Source organism: Pelodiscus sinensis, chromosome 14 (assembly GCF_049634645.1).
Source record: "Pelodiscus sinensis isolate JC-2024 chromosome 14, ASM4963464v1, whole genome shotgun sequence".
Taxonomy (NCBI): Eukaryota; Metazoa; Chordata; order Testudines; family Trionychidae; genus Pelodiscus; species Pelodiscus sinensis.
In genome coordinates, this window is record NC_134724.1 from 33,625,885 (window position 1) to 33,651,501 (window position 25,617).

Here is a 25,617-nt window from a genome sequence, read left to right on the forward strand (position 1 = left end):
GGCCAATGGCTGGATATCACCTGCCGCTGGAGCTGTCCAAACAGCATGGCAGAGACCAGCCCACCCCCAGGCAGAGCTCGGACAGATGGGAGACCAGGTTCCAAGTGCCAGCCTCCAAACGCGTGAGCCAGGCACCCCCAAATCATGAGCTTTAGAGAAAGCAAACACTTTGCCTTCTGGGCCCACAGCCTTTCAGGAGAGCCCAGTTCGCGCTGACAGCCTTTCCACCACAGACGCAAGGCTGGGAACTTCTTTTTTTGATTTGTTTTTAAACAACAGAAGCCACAATTCTCGCGTAATCCCATGAATCCAGGAGCTGGGGCCTTATGAAAAACACCAAATATCCTATGGCTTGTGCTATCACTGCTGGATCTGGCAACGCTGTGGAGGGGGAGGAACAGGGGTGATGAAGCACTGGGATGGGTTCCCTATGGAGGGGGTGGAATCTCCATCCCTAGAGGTGTTTAAGTCCCAGCTTGATCAAGCCCTGCCTGAGTTGATTTAGTTGGGATTGGTCCTGTCTTGGGCAGGGGGCTGGACTTGATGACTCCTGAGGTCTCTTCCAGCCCTGGGATTCTATGGATACAAGGTGCCACATGTGCAGAGCAGACTGAGGTGCAGGGGCTGTTTGTGTTGATCTTGTGCAGGGCCTAGAACAACAGGGAGGTTGGCTTTGGGGACTCTACCATACTATTACCACTACTAATAAAGGGAAAGGTCCCTGTAAATCACACCCCAGTTCAAAGAAGCCAAATATGTATTTCTGGCATTGACTTTAGCAAGGCTTTTGATACGGTCTCCCACAATATTCTTGCCAGCAAGTTAAGGGAATGTGGATTGGATAAATGGACGGTAAGATGGATAGAAAGATGGCTAGAAGGCCGGGCCCAGCGGGTAGTGATCAACGGTTCAATGTCAGGATGGCGGTCGGTTTCTAGTGGAGTGCCCCAAGGTTCGGTTCTAGGACCGGTTTTGTTCAATATCTTTATTAATGACCTGGATGAGGGGATAGATTGCACCCTCAGCAAGTTTGCAGATGACACTAAGCTAGGGGGAGAGGTAGCTACGCTTAAGGGCAGAGATAGGGTCCAGAGTGACTTAGACAAATTGGAGGATTGGGCCACTAGAAATCTCATGAGATTCAACAAAGACAAGTGTAGAGTCCTGCACTTGGGACGGAAGAATCCCAAGCATAGTTACAGGCTGGGGACCAACCGGTTAAGTAGTAGTTCTGCAGAAAAGGACCTGGGGATTACAGTGGATGAGAAGCTAGATATGAGTCAACAGTGTGCCCTTGTAGCCAAGAAGGCTAATGGCATATTAGGATGCATTAAGAGGAGCATTGCCAGCAGATCCAGAGATGTCATTATTCCCCTTTATTCGGCTTTGGTGAGGCCACATCTGGAGTACTGTGTCCAGTTCTGGGCCCCCCACTACAAAAAGGATGCGGACACATTGGAGAGGGTCCAGCGGAGGGCAACCAAAATGATTAGGGGTCTGGAGCATATGACCTACGAGGAGAGGCTGAGGGACTTGGGTCTGTTTAGTCTGCAGAAGCGAAGAGTGAGGGGGGACTTGATAGCAGCCTTCAACTTCCTGAAGGGAGGTTCCAAAGAGGATGGAGAGAGGCTGTTCTCAGTAGTGACAGATGGCAGAACAAGGAGCAATGGTCTCAAGTTGTGGTGGGAGAGGTCCAGATTGGATATTAGGAAAAACTATTTTACTAGGAGGGTAGTGAAGCATTGGAATGGGTTCCCTAGGGAAGTAGTGGAGTCTCCATCCCTAGAGGTGTTTAAGTCTCGGCTTGACAAAGCCCTGGCCGGGTTGATTTAGATGGGATTGGTCCTGCCTAGAGCGGAGGGCTGGACTTGACGACCTTCTGAGGTCTCTTCCAGTTCTATGATTCTATGATAAGGGGATGGTTGGATGAAATAACATGATCTTGGTAACTAATTGACCATTCATTACCAGTTGGAAATAGGTCAATGGAGGGATGATAGGAGTTGCTATAGGGAACTTTCTGGGTGTCTGGCTGGTGAGTCTTGCCCACATGCTCAGGGTTTAGCTGATCGCCATATTTGGGGTCAGGAAGGAATTTTCCTCCAGGGTAGATTGACAGAGGCCCTGGAGGTTTTTCGCCTTCCTCTGTAGCATTGGGCACAGATCACAGCTGAAGGACTCTCTGCATGTTGGGGCCTTCAAAGTATTTGAAGGCTTCAATATCTGAGACATAGGTGAGAGGATTATTCTAAGAGGGGTGGGCGAGATTCTGTGGCCTGCACTGTGCAGGGGGTCAGACTAGATGATCATAATGGTCCCTTCTGACCTTAAAGTCTATGAGCATTACTTTTAAAAACCCATTTGGGAGCACAGGGTGAAAGCCAGGAGTTCCAGCAACTGAATCACCCAGCCTGCTTTCTGGTGCCTGCCCCGGCACATCTATGTCCCCACACTGGCTTGGGCAGAGGAGGGAAAGAAAGTAGGTGCGAATGCCCATATCCTATGTCACCAGTATGATAAAATACAACGACTGCCATACGCCAGGCCAACCCTGCTGGCCCATCCTCATGGTTTGCTCCCCCTGCACTGGCGAATGGCTCTTCTCCCTCTCCCTCAACCCCTTCCATTGTGAAGTTCCCCTTAAATGCTGGGCACGATGCCAAGGCCATGGCACGTCTTGTGGTCTGGGAGTGGTAAATGCACGTGCCTGCTGGTAAGTGATCCCAGTAATCAGCTTTCTGTTAACATTCTCATAGGACGAAGCGCGAGGGCGATGGCTGATCATTTCTCTTTGTCCCAGCATCTTGATGTGGAATATAGTTTGCAGCTCGCAGCCACGTGACAGGTTCAACGTAGAAAAGAGCACCCATGGGACTGGTGACTAAGCACGACCAGACTGGTCGGTCCCTGCCCTGTGCCACGAAAATGGTCCCCAAAGAGGCTTTTGTTTCCCCTGTCCAGACAAACAACCATCTCCCTGCCTACCCAGGCAGTTTACACAAGAACATGTATTTGCCAGCTCACTCCCTCTCCACCACACAAAGAGAAGAGCCCCAAGTTTTAGGTCAGTCCAGGCCACAGGTCACATCGTAGTCCAAAGAGAGAGAAAGCAGAGCACATGGCAAGGGCTTATGGGTAAGACTCTCAACTGGAACGTGGGCATGTGAGTTAAATTCCCAACTCTCCCACAGACCTTCAGTAAATCCTTTAATCTGTCCCCATGGTTCTCCCTCTATTCGCCATTATAGGCCTCATATGCAGCTACCTGTATAGCCCTAAGGACATCCCATGGGTCGCAGCGGTGTGCTGAGTGGATCACTAGAGGCCTGTGGGTCCCTGGCTGAGAACCACCGATCCGTATAGCTCAGACATTGGCTCCCCAGCTCCTACTGAATTCAATGGAATGGAGGAATTTTAACCTCTCTGAAACCCCCCTTCATTCCCCTCCCCCCCACGTAGAATATGGCTGATAATATTGCCTATGTTGCCTCTTTTAGCAGGGTATGTCCCTTTCTATGGGCTTATACAGCCCCCGGATTCACAACGCTACCGCAGCATAGATGATGAAGGAGGAAACGTCCAAGGCAGCCCGGAGCCACTCGATGCCCATTGTTGCTATCCACATGATTATACAGTGGAGGTGGAGCAGGAGGACGTGTCTCCATTTTGCCTGCAGTGGGTGGATCCATGAAGACCTCCCTTTGCTCCGAGCAAAGAACATGGTGGGGGGGAGGAATAAAAAACAGACCCAAAGGAATGAGGCTGCCGGCCGGCCAGGTCAGGTTAGCAACACAGGGCCCCTTCCGCAGGAGTTCTGAGCAGACTGTTCCCCACGGACTAACTCACGGTACAACTACCGCGCCGCCTTCAAAAGTGGCCCCAGATCAGAGCACATCCACCCCCACCCCCCACTCGCACCAGATTAGTGCAGAACCAACCGGAATTATTTCTTTCCCCAGCTCTGTGAAAGGAGATGCCTGAATCATCCGGTTTTTTTTTTCATTAGGAAACTAAATTCCATTCTGCATTGAAAGATCTCTTTGTTCTCTCCGGAGGACTGTTGTGCTGGGAAATTGCTTCAGACCAGTCAGCTCTGATGTTTGCTGTCTCACGCATTGCCTGTATCAAACTGACAGCTCACAGATTTTAGTCTAGGATTTTGTGTGTATAGTACAAGCCAAAACCTGCTCCTGTCTCTTTCAGCTGTCCTAGAGAGAGAGCTGGGAAGTAGGTTGAGTCGTCATAGAGCGGAGCAAGACGTCGTGTGACTGTAATAGAGACATCTCACAAAGCACAGTCGTTTGTGGGCACTGTTGCTCGCCCTCAGACAGAATTAAGAGCTTGTCTGACCAACACCCCCTGCATTAGAGAGGAGGGGGATCTACACTTAGTCAGTGATCAGCCATTTCTGTCTGCAATCAACATAATATAAACCTTATAGAAAACCGACTTTTTTTAAGGATGGAGGAATATCCTACAGATGATAGAGAGAATCATGAAAAGACAGAGCTAGAAAGAACCTCAAAAATCAACCAGCCCAGCTCCCTGAGGTAGGACTGATTACACCTTCCTCACCCCGACAGGTGTTTGTCTAACCTGTTAGAAACTTCTAGCAATGGGGATTCCACAACCTGCCTTGGTAACCTAGTCCAGTGCTTCACTCTCCTTACCATTAGAAAGGCCGCCCCCTTCCCACATGTAATCTAACCAGATTGCGATGACGGCATTTCTCAAGGAGTTGTCCAAATATATCAGACACACTGGAGATCCATCTCAACTAACCATAGCGACATCTTCCCAGAAACCTCCTCCATGTATGGTGAAATGTACGAGGCGTCTCTTCCCACCCTCAGCCACCAGGATGGGACGTCACCCATTCTTCCTGAAGAATTCTACACCTCCTCAGCTCTCAAGTCCTGATGGCAGAAAGGACTTTCTCCCGGCAACACAGACAAGCCTATGTTTGTATGTAGCAGCAGATCATTGAGCATCATCCATTCTGCCACGCAAAAGCATCAAATGCCTTTCTCGGGGGCAACCCCTCACTTACCCAAATCAGATGGCGTCAGGATGCAGGCCGATTGGCTGCCGGAAGCTCAGTGGGCGTCGTCTTCTCCTTTGCGTTCCAGTCATGCACTGAGAAGGAAATGAGATCACAGTCAAGGCTTGCCTCGCATTGACCAGTGGAGAGAGACACTCTGTTTCTGCTGTCCCCGGGACATTAGACTGGGAAGTTAAGCACCAGAAAAGTTAAAAGGGGTTCAGATAACTTTCTCCTCCACTCCCCAAACATGAGTTAAACTGAGCAGAAGCCTCACTCGGGCTGGTATTTGAAAGCTATAAATAGGGCTGCATGGGAAGGAAAACGGAGACACAGAAAGACACGGGATCAGGGAGCCGAGCGAGGAGAAAAATGGCCAATATATTGCAGCTGGGGCTGTCTTAAGTGAGTGCTCCAAAAAGCAGCCAGAAGTCATTTCCTAATCCAGGTGGAGCAGAATAGTACTCAGGTGGGCCAAGTCCCCTTAGTTATATCTGGGACACGTGTAGTCCAGCATATTTTGGGGCAGTTGCTTCAAATAGGCAATTGTCCAATAAGGGCAATTTCTAGTCCAGGTTTCACTGTGTGTAAACAGTGAGAACTGTCCTTCCAGCAGGGACCATGAGCATGCGTGAAGCCTCTTGGAAACATCAAGGCCTCCTTTCCCATAGAAAACACTCGTGCACGGAGGGTACCCTCTCTGCTCAGCTAGCTACGGTGTCAGGGGAGCTTGCAAACAGAGCTAAGGGAGCTTTGTTTTAGTCCTTTGCAAAATCCCCCAAACCATCCAACATTTGCCTGCCTACGAGCACCATCATGGACACGAGGCAGTTCCGCTCCCCGACGCCCCTCTGGCCATCCCAGCAAACAGGCCCACATAGGAGTTTGCACTGAAAGCAGGTTAACCTCAGCCACTGAATGTGGCTTTACACTTTTGAGTTTGCTTGAACCCTAAGTTGGGAGACACGAACCAATGGGACACCGCCAGGTAAAAAGCTGGCCTGGAAGCCCCACGAACTGGAACCGTTGGAGCTCCCTGGACACAAAGCCGGATACTTCACTGTAGCCAGAACACAGATTTCTAAAGAGAGATGTCTGCCATGCTGGTTCTGAGCCAAGCACCCAGGCAGCTCTAGGGGAGAGAGGGTCTTGCTCTCTACCCACTGGGCTCTGCTCCCCCTTGCGCTTCAGGGACAGAGCTGGGCCAGTCTGAGCCAACCTGAAATTCTGTCCAGAACTCAACCCAACCAAAGCAGCCTGGATACGTTTCTTCTAAATGTTCAGTGCAATGAGAAATAAGCTTTAGGAAAATGTAATGGGGAGGCCACCTCTATAGTACCCCCTCTTGGCAGGGGCGGCTCCACAGCTGCCCAGCCTCAGTTTCCCCTCCTCAGATTTCCCCATCCAATTGTGAGGCTGCTTTATTTCATCTTTCACACAGGTTCCAGGGGCCTCTGTGCCCTTCCCTCCCTACCAGTGCTTGGACTGACCCCATTCCCTTTGGCTTGCCCTCTGCCAGCTCACCCAGGTGACAACATCGCCTTTCAAGCCCAGAACTTAAAGGTGTCTCCCCCGAATAGCCCCAATTAGGATTAAGACTCTTCACCCAAGTCTCTGCCTGGGCCAGAGCCCTTCTCCGAAGGTCTGTCTCCCTGCTATTTATCCAGCCACTGCTCCGGGTACTTCTTGCCTGAACTAGGGTTGTGAAATCCCATGTAATTGGTTAACCAGTTAAACGATTAAGAGCTGGGCCAGAGGGCACTCAGGCCTGCTGCAAACACACACACACTGCTCCAGCCCTGGAGAAGCCCCTGTCTGCAGCACGCCCTGCAGGGCTGGAGCAGCCCCCTGCCCACAGCTGGGGAGGAGGGGGGCTGCTCCAGCCTCCACCAGTTAACTGATAAGCATCACCCGTTAAGGTGAGAGCACTTGGAAAACAGCTGCCCATAACCTCAGTGCTTCTTCTCAACTCCAACCGCCCCCAATGCAAATGTCCTTTATTATGTATCTTCCCCAAATTAGTTCTTACAGCAGGAATACACCCCATAGATCAAGACCTATATTTGGCATTAAACAGCACAGTTAATGAGACAGAAAGGGGAGGGGAAAACTCAGTGTCTTCTTTAATGCATTCTCCCTGGCATGATGAAATTCCAGTGCTTGACTTACTAAATCAACATTAGCTGCAGCCTTAAAAATATATAGACACAGAGATATAAATTGAAACACAGCTTGTGTGAACCTCCATGAGTCACAGGGAGTATGCAAACCTGAATTCAAAATCACACACAGATGGCACATCAAGGCCTCAGTGCAGATACTTCAATCACAGTTGATAAACTTTCAGTCCCAGTGGTGCTAAACTGGGCTGGGTTTTTCCCTTTGGAAAGGCAGGCTAGGAGAAAGGGGGAAAGAGCTGGGACAAAAGGAGGAAGGAGAGAGAGTGATGGAAAGAGGAAGCTGCAGGAAGGGAGGTGCAAAACTGAGGAGCAGCTGAGTCCTTAAGCAGGGAGGGGAGAATGCGGGATGGAGGGAAAGAGAGGAAGGAAGAAAAAGGTGGCGATGGGAGAAGGAGCCACGAGAAGGGAAGCCACAGGAGGGAAAGCCTGTGACAGGGAGGGAGTGGAGGGTGAGAAGGGTGGAGAAATGAAGGAACTAAGGGAGATGCACAGCCAGGCCAGTACAGGTTCCAACCTCTCATTCCAACCAGGATGCCAACTTGCACAACCTGCAGGGTCCCTCCAAGGGGCATGAGGCCCAGACCCTGCAAGGCCCAGTACTACTTCTCCTCTGCCCACTCGTCCATGCCTTTTCCCCTTCAGCCTGAGGCAGAACAATTAAACTCCTAGGCTGTGTCTAGACTGGCAAGTTTTTCCGCAAAATCAGCTGCTTTTGTGGAAAAACTTGCCAGCTGTCCACACTGGCCGCTTGAATTTCCACAAGAACACTGACTTCCTACTGTCTGAAATCAGTGCTTCTTGCGGAAATACTGTGCTGCTCCCGTTCGGGCAAAAGTCCCTTTTGCGCAAAGCTTTTGCGCCAAAGGGCCAGTGTAGACAGCTCAGATTTGTTTTGCACAAAAAAGCCCCGATCGCGAAAATGGCGATCGGGGCTTTTTTTCGGAAAAGTGAGTCTAGATTAGCATGGACGCTTTTCCACAAAAAGTGCTTTTGCGAAAAAGCGTCCGTGCCAAACTAGGCGCACTTTTCCGTTAAAAGCATTTGCGGATAATCATGCCAGTCTAGACGTAGCCCTACATATGCAAATGGGCCCTTGTCTCCACTCTACTGCCTAATCATGGAATCCCGGGCCTTGAAGAGACCTCAGGAGTCATTGAGTCCAGCTCCCTGCCCAAGGCAAGACCAACCCAACTCAATCATCCCAGCCAGGGCTTTGTCAAGCCGGGATTAAAAACCTCTAGGGATGGAGATTTCATCCCCTCCTTAGGTAGCCCATTCCAGTTGCCCTCCACTGGACCTTCTCCAATGCGTCCACATCCTTTCTGTAGAGGGGGGCCCAGAACTGGACACAATACTCCAGATGTGGCCTCACCAGAGCCGAATAAAGGGAAATAATCACTTCTCTAGATCTGCTGGCAATGCTCCTCCTAATGCACCCTAATATGCCTAATGGCTGCTGTTAAAGTAAACCCAAGAGGAAGAGCTCTGCAGTTAAGGGTGTGATGTCCTGCTGGCCTGACACGGTTATTCTGTGCCTGTCAAGGAGTGGTGGGGCCACAGCTGTTTTAAGCCATCTTCATGCCATCGGCCTCTCCAGCCACTGGTGTAATTCAGGGCAGGTTTACACTGCCCTTCGTCCCCGGTGCCCTATTGCACAGGAACACTGCGATGAGTGCCTCTCCTATCCCTTCTCTGCTCCCAGCATAACCCATCCTCGGGGGCTAACACAGAGCTGCTCCCGTCAGCCCCGAGCCGCCTTACTCCAGGGGGGTTCTGTGGGTCTGTTCCTGCCCTTCTGTCTCTGTGATGCTATCAGGCTCCAGAAGCAAATGATGGATGTTTGGAAGGACAGAATGTGGAAAGTGAGCCAGTCAGCAGGCTCAGTGCACTAGCAAAGCCAGGAGCAATGGCTCTCCATGACCTCAGCCTGGGGAAGCCCTCGTCTGGGTCCAACAAAGAGCAAAGATTACAGCAGCGGTGAGGAGCCAGAGGGAGCGGCTGGGGGGTGGCCAGTGGGAGCAGCACGTAGTTGGCATTGCCACATGCTTGACCAGGGGAGACCTCATGATGATGGACCTATCAGCTCTGGGCCTGCACTGCCTGGACAACTCTGTGAGTGGGGTGTTTGAAGTGGGGGCGGGGGGCACACTACGTGAGTTAGAGGTTGGACTAAAGATCCTTAAGCAAAAGACTCTGCCCAGCTGACTCCAGGGATGGTACCTTGCTTATGGGTTTTCTTTAATTATGTGTGTTTCTGTAGGGTGATGCTATTTCACTGTTATTAAACAAACCGTTTCTGTCTCTGACTCAGTGCTTGCGAGAGGGGAAGAGTTGCCTCTAAAGGTGCCCAGTGGGTAGGTTGGAATTTTCCCAGTTTACTGGGTGGGGGCTCAAGCCAGTTTGGTTACATTATTGAAAGAACCCCCCTAGATACAGACCCTGGCCCTTCTGGCTGCCAGCTGCTACCAGCTCACTCACCCCAATACCCCACTCTTGGCTCTGTCCAGTCAGTGCAGACTCAGAGTTCATAGGTACATCATCAGGACATCTACCCTCGTTGTGCATGTGGTAATGCCACCTATGTGCTGCTCCTGCCGGTTGCCTGCCGCCTCTTCCGCTGGCTGCTGTCACTGGCTGCTTGCTGGCTGCTCCCACCGGCCACTCCTGTTGGCCGCTCGCCACTGCTCCCACTGACCATCCCACCAGCAGCCTGCCTGCTGCCTTCACTGGCTGCCTGCTGGCCTTGTGATGGATTTGGCTCTGGGCCAAAGCTAATGATTTCAGCGTCTCAGTGATTTCAGCTCTCAGTCCACAACACAGTCTGGTCAAAAGATTCCAGCACCTACTGGAATAAAATTTTAAAATAATAAAGCAACTCCTTATGGAGTCTGTTTTAGTTCTATCATTAGAATGGTGGGGGATGGGGGAGAAAGAGAAACAGGTTGAACCAGTCTTACAGCTCACATCTGGAGGGCATGCAGCCTGCTGGTTCAGAGCTCTGCCATTCCCCCAAGTTGACTTCAGAGAGTTTGGAAGAGGAGGCCTTATCCATCCGAGATTCTTTACCCTGACAGTGTCTCTCCTTTGAACTGAGTTAAACCCAGTCTGACTTTTCTGCATTCCCAATAACTGCAAGAATTGGTGGTCATATCTTACAATTCCTGCATTTAGGATTAACCCAGTTTGTGACCCCACAACAGCCAAATTGGTTACAATAGGCAAAACACCATTCTAACAATTGAATATCCAGTAGGCCTAAGCAATCTGAGTGAACTGTATTTACGTAATCACACCCAGAATTTCTTTCCCATTCCAGCGTGAACTATATTTACATAACAACTGTTGAATACCTAACAGATCTAAGCAAACCGAGTGAACATAACCACACTCAGGATTCCTTTCCCATTCCAGCTGGCTGTAATGGCAGCATTGATTCAGACCCTGCTTTCACTGTGCAAAACCAAAGATGTTGTTTCCCTCCCACACTCCCTCACTTCACTCCCATTATAGCTTGTGCTTTAATTGCTCAGAATCAGGCATGCAGACAGGGAGCAGGCTCATTAAAAAGCATCTTTGGAGCAGGCTTGTGGGCATAGCAGCATTTGGAGAACAGAGGAGGAAAGTGCTGGATGGTGGCTCTATAGAACCAGGATGCAACTGGATAAGTCTTGGGAAGGCTCTGAGTGCAAAGGAGCTGTGAAAAAAGCCTCTGGACATCTGTATTGATATGTTTTCCAGCACCAATAGGAGTTGGGGCCAGTGTTCCCTGTAAGCTGAGCACTTGGGCAGCCATCCAGGAGAGATTCAAATACCACCCAGCTGATCAGCAGAGTGCCCACAGCTGGCAGCATGTGTTTCTACTGGTGGTGCACATCTGCACATGCCTTGGTGCACAGAACAAAATTTATCCTGCACATCAATGGAAAAATTAGAGAGAACATTGTTTGGGGGTGCGCTACGCCTCCAGCAACAGGGTCTTGAGATTGTATATGGCCTTTAAGGGCAGTGGTGAGGTGGGAAGGAGTCTGCCCTTTAAGCTAATCAGTAACAGACGGAGGTACCTGGAAAATCCCACAGGGCTTGGACATGGGACCATATGGCTCAGAATTCTGATGAAATGCAGCCAAAGCCACTTGGGAATGGGGTCAGATCCAGCTCAGATCTGTAGAGACTAAATGGCAGGAGCATCGGAGGCTGTTAACACAAGAGCTAGAGGATCGTCTCAGCACGGCTCCTAGAGCACATGCTGCCTGTCTCGGCAGTGAGACCAAGGAGTAGATGGGCCTGGAGCCGGACGACCCCTCTCAGCTCAGAGGCAGGGCTGCAATGTCACTGCCTGTGCCGTACCGGGGGACTCCAGGTCCCAGGACTGTCAATCCAGCTCTGTGCATCGGTGCTGAATTCAAGGACAAGGAATGGAAAGGACGGCAACAGAAATCACCCTGTCAGACCTGCAGCATCACGAACCCTGCACGGAGCCCTCCTAATGGCCGGCTAGCCCTGAGCATGCTTAGCTTGGGAGTGCTAGTGAGCCCCAGCAGAATGAATTGAGAGCCGCCTGCACCTTAGAAGGGAGGCAGCAAGTTCCTTCCCAGATGCACTGGCTCCCTTTCCAGCCTACACTAGCTGAGGCACGTGGGTGAGTGAGGAGAGGGGAGCTGTCACCGTATAGCTCTTCAGACAGGAAGCATCTCACAATAGCACACACAGACCCGCCCCGCTCACACTTCCCTCAATACCAAATGCTCCCCAGGTTTCAATAAATGCCAGGATGCACCAACACAAAATTAGCAACCAAAGCTGCAGCCGAGAAGCTCTCCACAGTCTCCAGGACGGCAGGCCACAAGTGCAAAATGTGGCACGATTCGTATTTTCTCATGACAAAACCAGCAAGAGCCATTGTATCTTCTTCCCCGAGAAAGAGACACAACTTCATCCTCCGCACTGCACAATGGGATGGCACCTCCGGTCGTGCACATATCCCGAGTGCGTTCAACCCACATTTCAAGGCTGGTGGAAGCGTGGCTGGTCCAAGGGTGGGGTGGCAGCATCTCTGGCAGAGACCTGAAGAACCCATAATGTCTGATTGGCCAAAGGGGATGTTGCAGCACTACATGAATGAGCTACACCCATTCTGCTCAGCATGGGGGACTTCCAGTCTGCAGAAGGAGAAAAGATCCATTGGCAGAGGGTGGGCCCAATGCCAGTTTCCATTTCCAGGGTTTCCACTGCCCTGTGCTTTCATAAGCTAGTTTGTATGCATTTGGGTGAGTTTCCTTTGCCTTTTCAGTTACAAGAAAGAAAGAAAGAAAGAAAGAAAGAAAGAAAGAAAGAAAGAAAGAAAGAAAGAAAGAAAGAAAGAAAGAAAGAAAGGCAGGCCCTCCTTGGCTCTCTGTCTTTGGGTGCTGCTAGACTGTGGGGTTTTTTGGGGATACCAAGGTGAAATGGAAGTAGCCCCTCCTCTCAAAAAAAAGTACTGTCTTTCCAAGGTAGCATCAGAATTGTCCACTTCTTTAGGATATCTCAGGTTTTGGGATGTCTGATCTGAAGACTCAAGTCAAATAACAAAAGTAACAGGATACCAGAGGTATCCTGAAAAAACTCCGCTGTGACCAGGGAATGCATTTGATCTTCCACTTTTTTTGCAGAAGAGCAAATGTGCTCTTTCGGAAGCCCCTGTATTCCTCATTCTACGAGGAAGAAGGGGGCTTTCAAAAGAGGGTTTTTTTTCTGACATTTGGCCCAGTCTAGACGAGCCAAATCTCAGAAAAGCCTCTTCTAACAAAACAATCGGAAAAAGGTACACAAAATACGGTGCACATTTTGCGTACTTTTTTCCGACAAAAACATCTAGTCTAGCTGTCCCCTTCATAATAACCGTGCTTTCCTCTTCTTTAGCACTCTCTACACCAGTATCCAAAAACGAAACACAAATACTGACGAAGGAAACCTTGCGAGATGGCACAGCGCCAGATCTGGAATTCGGGTAAGCCATCTTGGCATGATGAGCCCTGGGAGGTCTACATTTTCAAGAGTGGCATATCATCTTGGATAGCTCAGGGTAGAGATGCACACATCAAATCATGATGAGCCTGATTCTCAGAGGGGCTGAGTATCTGCAGCTCCCATTGACTTCAAATGGCACAGAGGGGGTTCATTACTTTTATTTGACTTGAGTCTTCAGATCAGACATCCCAAAACCTGAGATATCCCAAATGAGTGGGTAATTCTGATGCTGCGTTGGAAAGACAGTACTTTTCTTTGAGAGGAGGGGCTACTTCCATGTCACAGTTGGGGAAACTGAGGCACAGAGACGTGAAGTAACTTGCTCAGTGTCATGTAGGGAATTTCTGACAGTGCTAAATGAATATTTCTCCAAGCTGACAGAATCTATTGTGCACATATGCACTGAATGAGTTTTTTACTGGCATATTATTGACTTGGCTTCTTTATGAACTCATATATATTTAGCAAAGTTTTAAAATATGGATCCAGGGGACATTTTACAGCTCCAATCATTCGCTCAACAGGCCTCTTTAGTGCTTTATTGTGCAAATGGGCACGGAAACTTACGCAGTCTCATTCCAGTACAGAGTACAGAGAGGCTTTCGGATGCATCTCATAATGACTCCAGAAATATCATAATAACCCTATCAAGTAACATCCAGCATAAACCAAAGGGCCCGCTTGATAGCTACACGGCCTGCAAAACTGTATTTAAAAAAGCAAAGCAAGGTTGTCTTCCATCTGGAGGAGCCTGGGGAAGTACTCAGACCTGAGAAACAACTAAATTTATCTGCTTTATTAAGTTTTTTCATTTCTACAATTCTATGACTTTAAAGGGCTAAAAAGTTATATTTCTTTACTCTGTTTAATCCAGGAGGAGGAGGGACTAACTGTGAACCGGTACTCGCATTTCAGTCTTCCACCCACAGCAAATATTTATGGCCAAATTTAAAATCCCTTTTCTGCTAAAAAGCCACTTCCCACAAGGGGTCAGGGTGCGTGCGGGAGCACAGTGAGAATGCCTGGATGTTCTGATCCGGGCGCTCCTACGCCATTTTCCACAATGATGCCTGCTGGGAGAAACTGGGATTGGAGCAGGAACTACAATTGATAATGCGCCTACAATTATCCCTAGATGACTCCTCCTGGGGGCAGGTGGGACTGAAAACATTGGCAGCTCCCACACAACAGCGGGCTCTCCTCCTTCCTGCAGTGATTCCTGCGGCACTGCTCTAGCTGGGAGCTCCCTGATATCCAGCACTTCTACCCCTCCCTACTGGGATGCCTCCCTCAGAGCACAGGGACTCCTGTTTCATCCAAGTGCGCTTATGCAGCAGAAACAGCGGAGAGAAGAAATAAGTTCCAATGGGGAGAAGGAGCCCTAATATAAGTTCTGTCCCCAACAAGAGCCGTTCATTTGCCCTAGCTGGAGGGGGGGGAGGGATGTTTCTAGGTTTTCTAGATGGTTTCCCCCCAAAATTCCAAACGCACGTGCTAAAAATTTGTTGAGAAAAAAATCCAAACAAACCCACCACACCTATGCTTAACACTGAATCGGAACTTTATTATAAACAATCAACAGTCTACATCATATATTTTAACTACATGAACCTCCCCGTGCCGATCGCGGCCCCGCCTCCCCAGCCACTCCTCCCGCCCCCGCCAGGCTTCCGTTGGGCACCCAGCTGGAAAAGCAGAAAATACCGGACATTGCATATGTCTGGTATTTTCTGAATTTTTTTTACTGGACAGAGGGTGCAAAAAATGGACCGTCCAGTTGAATACCAGACACCTGGGAACCCTAGCATGTTTCCAAACTGTCAGCAAAGTAGAAGACAAATGACAAATTACTCAGCAGTTTACAAGTTAATCTTAATTTTAGATCCGCTGCCTGGGAATTGGGTCTGATCGAACTCCCAGGCTGCCTCCCAAACGGATGGCTTGTGCCACCCCCGGCACAGCTGGCTCAGAATTCGGAGGCTGCGGCCCCTTCTGTCTTGTTCCCACTAGTGACTGGTAAGGGGCGCCATCAAGTGGTCTAAATAAACCCCCAGAACAAAGGCGGATTAGTGAGCTCTTCACAGAACCGCAGCTGATACGCTGCATATGTTTACTCATAGCTACTCAGAGGCTCAGGGTATGTCTACACTACCCTCCTAGTTCGAACTAGGAGGGTAATGTATGCATACCGCACTTGCTAATGAAGCCCGGGATTTGAATTTCCCGGGCTTCATTAGCATAAGCGGGGAGCCGCCATTTTTAAATCCCCGCTGCTTCGAACCCCGTGTAGCGCGGCTACACGGGGCTCGAACTAGGTAGTTCGGACTAGGGTGCCTATTCCGAACTACCGGTACACCTCGTTTCACGAGGAGTACCGGTAGTTCGGAATAGGACCCTAGTCCGAACTACCTAGTTCGAGCCCCGTGTAGCCGCGCTACACGGGGTTCGAAGCAGCGGGGATTTAAAAATGGCGGCTCCCCGCTTATGCTAATGAAGCCCGGGAAATTCAAATCCCGGGCTTCATTAGCAAGTGCGGTATGCATACATTACCCCGCTAGTTCGAACTAGCGGGGTAGTGTAGACATACCCTCAGTCCTTTCCCTGGCCCTTGCTTATCTGTCCCAGGGAACTCAGAAATGCTGAGATGTTTAAAGGAACACTTGTGGCACTAGCATAATTCTGCAAGCGCATCCACAATTCTGCCCTCCCTTTTCTTGCCCTCAGCCCCACAGGTCTCACCAACCAGATGCGCTGCTTTAAATTCCCTTTATTAATCCCCTCCACCTGCCCTGGTGCTTCGGCGTGGCACGGCGCACTTCTGCTATTGGCAAGCCCGGTGAGCAGAAGGCTCAGCAGGGAAGAGCGGAGTGTGCAGAAGGTGATTGCTGCTTGCTCGGGTGAATGTGCATGCAGATACACCTTGGCTTTGAAGGGAGTTGTTGGGGGCGGGCCAGAAGAGCCCTGAGCAGGATAAAATAATTACCACCAAGGGAGAACAACCTGATACCATATTTTCCAATCACATTCCAAGCCAAGCAACCAAATAATAAAAGTAAAATCCCACTAAGGGTATCCGAACTAGGGTGGCTAATGTAGGCATTCGAACTTGCAAATGAAGCCCGGGATTTAAATATCCCGGGCTTCATTTGCATGTTCCCGGGCGGGCGCCACTTTTAAATGCCCGTAGTTCAAACTACCTGCCCACGGCTACACGCGGCACGGACTAGGTAGTTCGAATTAAAGCTCCTAATTCGAACTACCATTAAACCTCCTTGCAGGAGGAATAACAGTAGTTCGAATTAGGACCTTTAATTCGAACTACCTAGTCCATGTCGCGTGTAGTTCGAACTACGGGCATTTAAAAATGGCGCCCGGCCGGGACCATGCAAATGAAGCCTGGGATATTTAAATCCCGGGCTTCATTTGCAAGTTCGAATGCCTACATTAGCCACCCTCATTCAAACTAGGGTGGCAGTGTAGACATACTCTAACTGCTGTTCCATATTAAAATCCACCACTCCAAATCGCAGCTACTAATGCTCCTGTGTTTTCGGCCGGGGGGGGGGAGGCAGAAGAGGAGGGAGGCTGCTAAGCTCAGTGTAAGTTAGAGCAGCCACAGGGCCGCTCTATGTCCTACTCTGCCTTTTGTGACTCCCTACAGACCCACACAGAGAGGAGCTGTAGTGAAGCATACCCTGGCCATGCCCTCTCTACTCTCTCACTCTCTCTTCTCTCCCTCCTCTTGGGCCTGGTCCCATCCCCTTTTCCTTCCCCAGTCTGGGTTGATATAGAGCCATGAAGCTACTTCTGTACAAACGGGGGAAGGCCCCTACCCAAGGGACTATTCTTAGCAGCGTTTCTCCCTGCCCTACAACTGTCTCTCATCCCTTCAAGGCCTGTTCATCCATCTATTAATGTAATCAAGTCAGGCCCTGAGAGTTCAGGAGAGGGGAACAGATGAAGAACACTGAAGAAAAGGACTGAGGCTGGAGAGAAAAAAAGAAAATGGAGAAATGTGGCAGAATAAGGCTAAGGCGGAGGAAACAGAATAGAAGGAGGGAGAGCAAAGGAGAGGAGAGACTGAAACACAGAGGCTACAACTAGACTGCAAGCCTCTTTTGAAAAAGAGCGTCTAGACTACAACCAGTACTTTGGTTGTAAAAAGTAAGCCGCTTTTTCGAAAGAGAGCACCCAGGCGGTCTGGATGCTCTCTTTTGAAAAAGCACAGTTTGCATTACGTAGTGCCTTTTTTCAAAAGAGCACTTTCGAAAAAAGACATTCTTCCTCGTAAAACGAGGTTTTCTGCGGTCAAAAAAACTGCCGCATTCTTTCGATTTACTTCCGAAAGAACGCAGCAGCAGTCTAGACGTGGGTAAAGTTTTTTCGAAAAAAGGACACTTTTTTCCAAAAAAGCCGGCCATCTAGACGCACCCAGAGAGAGCAGAGCATCCGCCTGCCCAAGAGTGCAGCTCCTCTAATTTGCTAGCAAAGAAGAAAATGAAAGAGGCTGATGGGCTGAGCTGAGTTCCCTCCTCAGGTTGAGGGACAAGTGGCCTCTCAGGTCTAGCAGCATGTACACGCCGGCACTCAGGCAGAAAGGCACTCAGCCTGCCAGGGCCCGCCCTGTGCTGAGGTGTGTGAGAAGAGCGTTCATTGCTCGCAGGCCATAAGTCTCATCAGACAAGCCCTTCGGAAAACAATTTTCCACAGCTTCTCAATGCCCTGCGCCGCTGCACGCCTCCGTGCCTTCCCTGCTGTAGCCTCCCCTCTAAGCCTGCCTCTGGAGGCTGCCTGTGGGCAGAGGCCGGGCCCCAGACGTGGCCCAGCGGACTACAGGGATAGCAGCAGCGGAGGCAGCAGCTGGAGTTACAGAGCTTGGCCGGTGTTTGTTCCAAACTGACCCGAGTCTACGTGAATGGGCTTGGCTCACAGTGTCACCAGACACTCACTTGCGACCCAGAGACAGCAGAAGCCTCCCTGGGCGATAGCAAACCCTGAGGCGCTTCGGCGCCTTATAGCTCACTTCCCAGGGCTTGTTCCCCTCCCTGGTCTGTCAGCTGAACTGTCCCTGGGCCCCCACCAGGCCAAAGTCAAACCCCACCCCACCCACAACCCCATGTCTGTGGTTTAAGCACAACAACCCCGCTGCTGTCCCGGACCTCTGCTGTCCTGTGGGGGGCTCGAGTCACACAAACTTCCAACAGAGACGTGTTGGGCAACTGACGGACCGCACAGCCTGGGACAGGCTGAACTCAGCAGTGCCCACGGTTATGACTCCACTGGCCCAGTGTTCACCACAACGTGCTGAAGTCCCCATGAGGCCCTGCTCCCCTGGCCCAGCCTATGCCCAAAGGTCAGTCACACCTTCTTGTGCTAGCCTGGGTGTGAGCACCCAGAGCGACGGGGGGTAGGGCTGGCCTTGCTGGGCCACCCTCAGGTTTCCCCACTGTGCCGGGAGCTCCCTGGAGCCCCACTGGCAGAGGTTGAGATGCTGCATCAGTGCGTCTGGCCGTGCTGCTCCCGGGTGAGCACCAGCCACTTCCTGGGCTTCACCGCTCCCATAGGAGGAGGTTGCAGCTGTTTTCTGGCACCTGAAGCATCCCCCATGGTCTCTCCACGTAGGCAGCCTATCAGGGTCTGCAAAGGCAAGAGCTGGCAAAGCTTTTCAGGCTCCTCTGCCCTGGGTGCTCGCCCAGCAGTGTCCACCACCGCTCCATGTCAGGAAGGCCCCCCCCCCTCCTCCAGAGAGCTCCACAGCCTGCCCATTGCCCCAGAACCCCACACAACCAGTCTCACGCCATCCCCTTTCCAGCTGCCAGGGGCTGCTGTCCAACATAGTCCAGGAAACTAGCTGCCCCACACCCTTCGAGAGGCCACCGCCCAGGTCATCCCCAGCCCAGAGACCATCACACCCAACGTCTGCCCGAGGGACGACTTCCACATGGTGAGGTGCCCTCTGCTCACCAACATGCCTTCCCAGAGACCTCCATTACCACACACGTGCCATTCCACGCCACTCCGGAGTCCCACCCAGCTCCAGGCACCAGGCCTCAGGCCTGGGGCCGTCCTGCCACAGCCTCTGGGGGCAGAGCCCACTGCCTGAGAAAGCTCCAGTGTGCTCTGAAGCTGGAATCCCTGAACCAGCCCAGAGGAGCGCAAGGCTCAGCTCCTGACGGCCTATGTCAGTCCCCAGTCACCTCCAGCCAGGCCATGCAGCTCCAGCCTTGGCCAGGCACATGCACTCGGACGCACACTCACCCTGGTCTGTCCCTGCCTTTGGAGAGGGGCCCAGACAGGCGCAGGACTGAGAGGAGCTGAACAGATCTCCAGAAAGGGACAAGAAAAGAACAACCTCCCTCTCTTCCAGCAGGGTCCCCCGAAGAGGAGAATCAGTCCAGCCCACTGTAATTGTGCTATTGTTCCATTTTTAATTAATGAAAGAAAAAACTAATCATTGAATTAAACTTCTCATTACTCCAGCTGAATATCCTCTAAGTAAATTTAATTACTGTACGGATTGGGTCTCTCCCGGCCTGTTCCATTAGCGGCTGATGCAGATGGGAGAGCAGAATGGGAGAAAGGAAGCCAAAGGTAAATGACTCAGCAGAAGACAGAAGGCTCCTTAGTCCTGCCTAGGAGCCTGCAAGCTGGTGGGTGAAAGAATCTCCCACTGCTGCCAAAAAAGCCTGGGACAGTTCCCTGAAGGATAAATACCCCCGGATCCTCCCCCCAGGCTGCCTCCTGAGTTCAATCCCCACCATCTTTAACTGAAGGGGGGGTCCACTGCATAAAATCTCAACAGCCCTGTTCTCATTCAATGTCTCTGAAGCATGGCTGAGCTCTGTGGCCGGAGGGGACTGGCTGGCAGACTGCTAAGGATTCGGCCGGCTGGCTGGTCCGCAGGGAGCTAACCCCCCTCTTTCTGCAGCCAGGCCTGAACACGTGCTGGGGGGATCTCACTTTCTGTCCAGATGCACATAGTCCCTGCGCCTCTGCGGCACCCTCAGGGGAGGAGTGAGGCGAGGTCCCCTGTAGAGCATCGCTTCTCACCCTGTTTGCAGCCACAAAATGAATTGCTCACCCCGCCGCTGCCCTCCCCTAGCCATCCCTCATGGGACTGTCCGGGACTAGAGTCTAGATCTGTGATGGACAAGGTGCAGCCCATCGGGGTTCTACGCGTGGCCCATGGGACTGTAGCCCACATGCAGGGTTGCCAGACTCCACTGGTGTCCATCCGCATAGTGTTCTTTCTACGGGTGATCTGCACATAAACCACAGGCACGTGTGCCCATTGTAAGAGCCGTGTGTTCCCGCTGCATCCAATCAAAGCGCTGCTACAGTTCAATCGCCCCCCCCCCCCGCAGGTTCTAGGTATGCAAACGTGGTTAGCAAAACTACCCTAGCCCAGGAGACCGTCTTGGTTACGACAATCTCACAGTCCACTGAGATAGAGGGACACTTGTGGCCCGCTCACTAGCCTAGGTTGCCCACCACTGGTCTAGGTGGGCTGAGACGCAGCCAGTTCCTAGCAGCTCAGAGGACAAAGAGCTGAAACTCATGCTTCAGCTCACATTCCTCCACGCAGCTCTCCTGCCGGGCGACTGACAGGGTAAGATTCTTACACTCAGTCTACACGTGCCCCTTGCTTTGGCCACCCTTTGATCCCCTTTCGAATAAAACAGCTTGATCCAGACTTGATCAGCTCTACAATCAGAGCTGAGGTTCAACAGGTCTCACACACAGAGGCCTGGAGTTTGTGGTCATGAAAGTGCATGGCACATATCAAAGCAGATGTAACAATGCTCATGGTGTCCTCGCGTTGTTGGAACAGTAAGACCACTGGTCAGATTCATCACATGTTCAGCCTGTGCTGGGTGGGAGTGTTGGCAGATTTTTAATACTGTGCATCTGGGGACGAGTGGCACAGCTAGGAGAGCTCTAGGTGGCTCTTCCCATCCAACAGGCAAGGAAATCTGGACAACACATTCCAGTCTATATTTTGTTTGATTCCAATTCTTTTTCTCTGTCGCATTCTCTCTGAACCTCCCTCCCCTTCCACATCTTTTGAATTACATTCGTTAATGTGGAAACAATATTATCATCAAAAGCAGAGGAGAGTAGTGACATCTGCCAAGCACAATCTCACGTCAGTGTAGAAAGTGTATTGGGAAGCACAGGAGTTTGCATGTCAGTTTCCATGACCACTTAGGTGGCAAAAATGTTGACATGGTTACATGTCAGGATGCAGGAAGCTGGGATGAAGTTGGTGGATAAATAATTCATGTTCTTTCTTCTCTTATTAAGCAACCCTGGATATTCAACCAAACAGAGTGGTCAAAGATTTCAGGAGCTAAAAGGGATGCTACTTAACAGACAGTCCTGGACCACACCATTGTCACGGCTGTGGGAGGGGAGGAGAGTGATGTATTTGCATGTCCTCAGTGAGGCATCTTTTAGTATTTGGATATCAGTTCGTTCTCAGTCCAGGTGAGCCGGTCTGACCTGAGAATAGAGGGCTCCCCATGACAACAGTCTAAAAGCAAAGGACATGTTGGGACGGAGGAATTTCTCATCCCCATGTCCTTACTATGCCCTCTGACTCGGACCCAATCTTAGATGGTGTGACGTAGTGGGGGTACCTGGCTGGTTTCTATGCTGCTGGCTCGGGGGTAACCCCCACTAGCTGCCGTGGGTACCACGACCCAGCAAAACAGGATGAGTCACTATGCAACCAGTATGGCCAGACACCCCTCATGGAGAGGAACAAAGGAAGGTGGAATGCTGCCCTGGCTGGGGGGGCAGGGCTGGAAGAGTGAGGTTAGTTACTGTCTGAGAGCATGGAGGAGACAGCCTAGGGAAGGGGCTGGAGTTTAGGGGCCCAGTCTCCCCCATCTCAAGGGGGCCTGAGGCATCCTAGCCCAGCTCTGTGACCAGATTACATCTGTGCTGTGCTGTATCCTGGAGAGGCAATAAACTTCCTCTATTCCACCGGCTGGTGCAGTCTGTTTGTGCCATTTCGGGGTGCAGGAGACGGGGGACCCCCAACCCGCCGTCACAGATGGTTATGAATTATTTGGCCTCCTTTCCATGCATGAGCAAAGCTGACCCCAAGGTATTTCCCTTCCCTATTCCCCGAGGCATCCTTCTCTCTTCTTGTCCCGATCTCCGGAGCTCTTCACTTCCACTGCCCCCCACCCAAGCCAGGCTGTGAAACTTGTCTTCTGAATAGCCCGTCTTCCCAGGTGGCCCATGCTGCCAAGGATGGGGCCCTACTGCACAGAACCTTCCTTTGAGTCACTGCGCCCCCCTGATATGGGGCACAATGCCCAGCCCCACTCCCACTCTGCCAGAGTGTTGGCTGCAGGATGGGCCCTGTTGGTTCTAATCCCCACTCAGCAAATGGTGAACCCACGCCCGAAGGATCATGGCAGTTAAACGGGGCAAGCCTTTTTGCCATGGCTTCTTAGAGGACAAGTCTGCTTTGTCTTTGCCTGCAGCAGTCTCACCAGCCCTAATCCCATAAACGCCTTGTTGCAGAGTCAATGCAATGAGACTGTAAGCTGAGCCAACAGTCTCGCTTTCAGCGTTAGCCCAGCTCTTTATCCAGTTAGTGCTGGCCTGCTGTCAGAGAGGGCGAGATTGTGAGGGGGAGTTGGTGTCCCCTACTGACTCCTTGGGTGGAGAAGGGAGGGTCACAGTGGCGGGGGAAGCAGAGAGGTGGGGCACAAGGCAAGGTTCCAGGTCTCACGATTTAGAAGCATTGGAGCTGCTGAAAACGTGGAGATAAGGCAGCCACGGACATGGTGGGAGGATTTGACTTTCGCAAAGGTTTGGTGGCGAAGCGTGAAGGAGGCACGTGGCCTCCCGACTATCTGCACTCCTCAGGGTGGGAACAAGACTGGCCAACTCCTCTCGGGGCCACAGCCCCGCATGAGCAGGTGCCATTTTGACTGGGACAGGCCTGGCAGTCACTTTAGTCAGGGCCGAATGTGATTCCTGGAACAGAGAACTTCTGGCATCAAGGGCTTGTGGGAAGCCTCGAGCGCTAGAGTCTAGGCAGGGCAGGGAGCACTGAGGAGTGGTAGCAGCTCTGCGCCTGGCAGTGCATTCAGAGGCCGTGGCTGGTGAGGTGCTGGCGGCCCGGCGTCGCTGCGTTGTCCTGCGGGAATGCTGAGGAACAGGCTCATCTTCACGTCCTGTTTGGTGTTTCTGTCCCCCAGCTCAGATGTAACTTGTGGGCTGCGGAAAGTCTCTAGCTGAAGGCAACCCCTGTGCCGGGCACAAGGCAAATGCCAGATTACATATCCCTTCACTTGAACACACCCCCTGGCATAGCCAGCCTTCGGGGCAGTCAGCCCACCTGGTACGTGGCTGTATCTCCTCCTTACAGCACACCCCCAGAGCATGCTGCCCGCCCGCTGCCCCTCACCCCATCACACACAGGCACACGGTGACACCCTGCCAGTTCCTTTGCTGTCTCCAGCCCTGGAACTCCTCCCCATCACTGAAAGCTGCCATCAAAGACCCAGATTTAAGCTTTTTGCCTTCTCATCTAAATTTAGCTTCCAGGAGCTCTCGCCTGCAATCCCCTATGTCACGGGTACAGCACGTACTGCAACCACAGGCTCTCACGGAGATCTCTCTAAAAACAATCCATAGTGTATATCTCAGAAGAGCTGGCACCTTCACACCCACTAGGCAAATAAGCTCACAGTTTTCACTGTCATCACATTCCCAGCCATCCACACTGTATTTCTAATGACAAAACTCCCTCCCACCACTACAACCTGTTCACGGAGCACGCCCAGCTCGCCTGCACCCCGCAGGGAGGCCTTTTAAGGAATTGGCCTTCTTTCCCTTTCTGCTTGGTCTCCTTCCATTGTAACTGCCCCCTTTGCCAGAAGGACAGAAGAACACAAGAACAGCCATCCTGGGTCGAACCACAGGTCCAGAGAGTCAATATTCTGTCTTCTGACAGTGTCCTGCACCAGGTACTTCACAGGGAATTAACACAACAGGGCAGTTATCGAGGGACCCCGACCCCACCTTCTGTCAGTCAGTGGTTATGGGGCACCCAGAGCATAAGACTGTCCCTTAGCATCTTAGCTAACAGCCATTGACAGACGCATCCTCCACAAATTTATCTTTTTGAACCCATTTCTATTTCTGGTCTTCGCCACGTCCCCCAGAAATGAGATCCACAGGTTGACAGTGTGAAGTACTTCCTTCACTTGGATTTAGACCTGCTACCTTCTAATTTCATCGGCTGGTCCTTGCGTTATGTGAAGGGGTAAATGACACTTCCTTAGGGTATGTCTACATTACAAAGTTAATTCGAACTAACAGACATTAGTTCAAATTAACTTTGATAGGCGCTACACATGCAAACCGCTAGTTCGAACTTAATTCAAACTACCGGAGCGCTTAATTCAAACTAGGTAAACCTCATTCCACGAGGACTAACGCCTAGTTCAAATTAACTAGTTCGAATTAAGGGCTGTGTACCCACTTAATTCCAACTAGTGGGAGGCTAGCCCTCCCCAGCTTGCCCTGGTGGCCACTCTGGGCACCACCAGGGAAACTCATCTGCCCCCCTCCCGGCCCCGGACCCCTTAAAGGGGCACGGGCTGGCTACGGTGCCCGTGCCAGGTGCAAGCCTTCCAGCACCCAGCCAGCAGACCCTGCACCTGGCACGGCTCGAGCCAGCCACCCGCTGCCACCCAGCCCTCTGCCTCTTCCCAGGACCAGGCTAGCGGCTCCCGGGAGCCTGCCTGGGGCTGCAAGAGGCGGGCACCCGCCTGGTCTAGTGCGGAGATCGTGGACCTCATCCACGACCTCCGCACTAGGCACAGGAAAGTGGCCGCCTAGGGCAGGAGAGCTGCCAGCCTGGCCACCCAGGAGCAGGTGTGCATGAAAATCAGGGTGATCCAGTGAGACCCCCGATCCTAAGCCCTGAGCTTAGAATGGCCGTCCTGGGTCAGACCAAAGGTCCATCTAGCTCAGTAGCCTGTCTGCCAACAGTGGCCAATACTAGGGACCCTGGAGGCGATGGTCTGAAGACAATGACCAAACCATTTGTCTCGTGCCATCCATCTCCAGCCTTCCACAAACAGAGGCCACGGACACCATTTCTACCCCCTGGCTAATAGCACTCCATGGACCCAACCTCCATGACTTTATCTCACTTCTCTTTAAACTCTGTTCTAGTTCTAGCCTTCACAGCCTCCTGCAGCAAGGAGTTCCACAGGTTGACTATTTGCTTTGTGAAGAAGAACTTTCTGTTATTAGTTTGAAGCCTGCTACCCATTCATTTCATTTGGTGTCCTCTAGTCCTTCTATTATGGGAACTAATGAAGAACTTTTCTTTATGCACCCTCTCCACACCACTCT

At 51.4% G+C, this 25,617-nt stretch overlaps 1 protein-coding gene across 1 annotated transcript in view; it reads right to left on the minus strand.

The window, feature by feature from the left end:
• LINGO1 (leucine rich repeat and Ig domain containing 1) overlaps positions 1 to 25,617 on the minus strand; it is a 478,102-nt gene that overhangs the window by 186,590 nt on the left and 265,895 nt on the right. Inside the window, exon 5 of the mRNA XM_006126248.4 lies at positions 5,051 to 5,136. The gene's annotated coding sequence lies outside the window, so the exon portion shown is untranslated. The remainder of the gene's footprint in view (positions 1 to 5,050; positions 5,137 to 25,617) is intronic.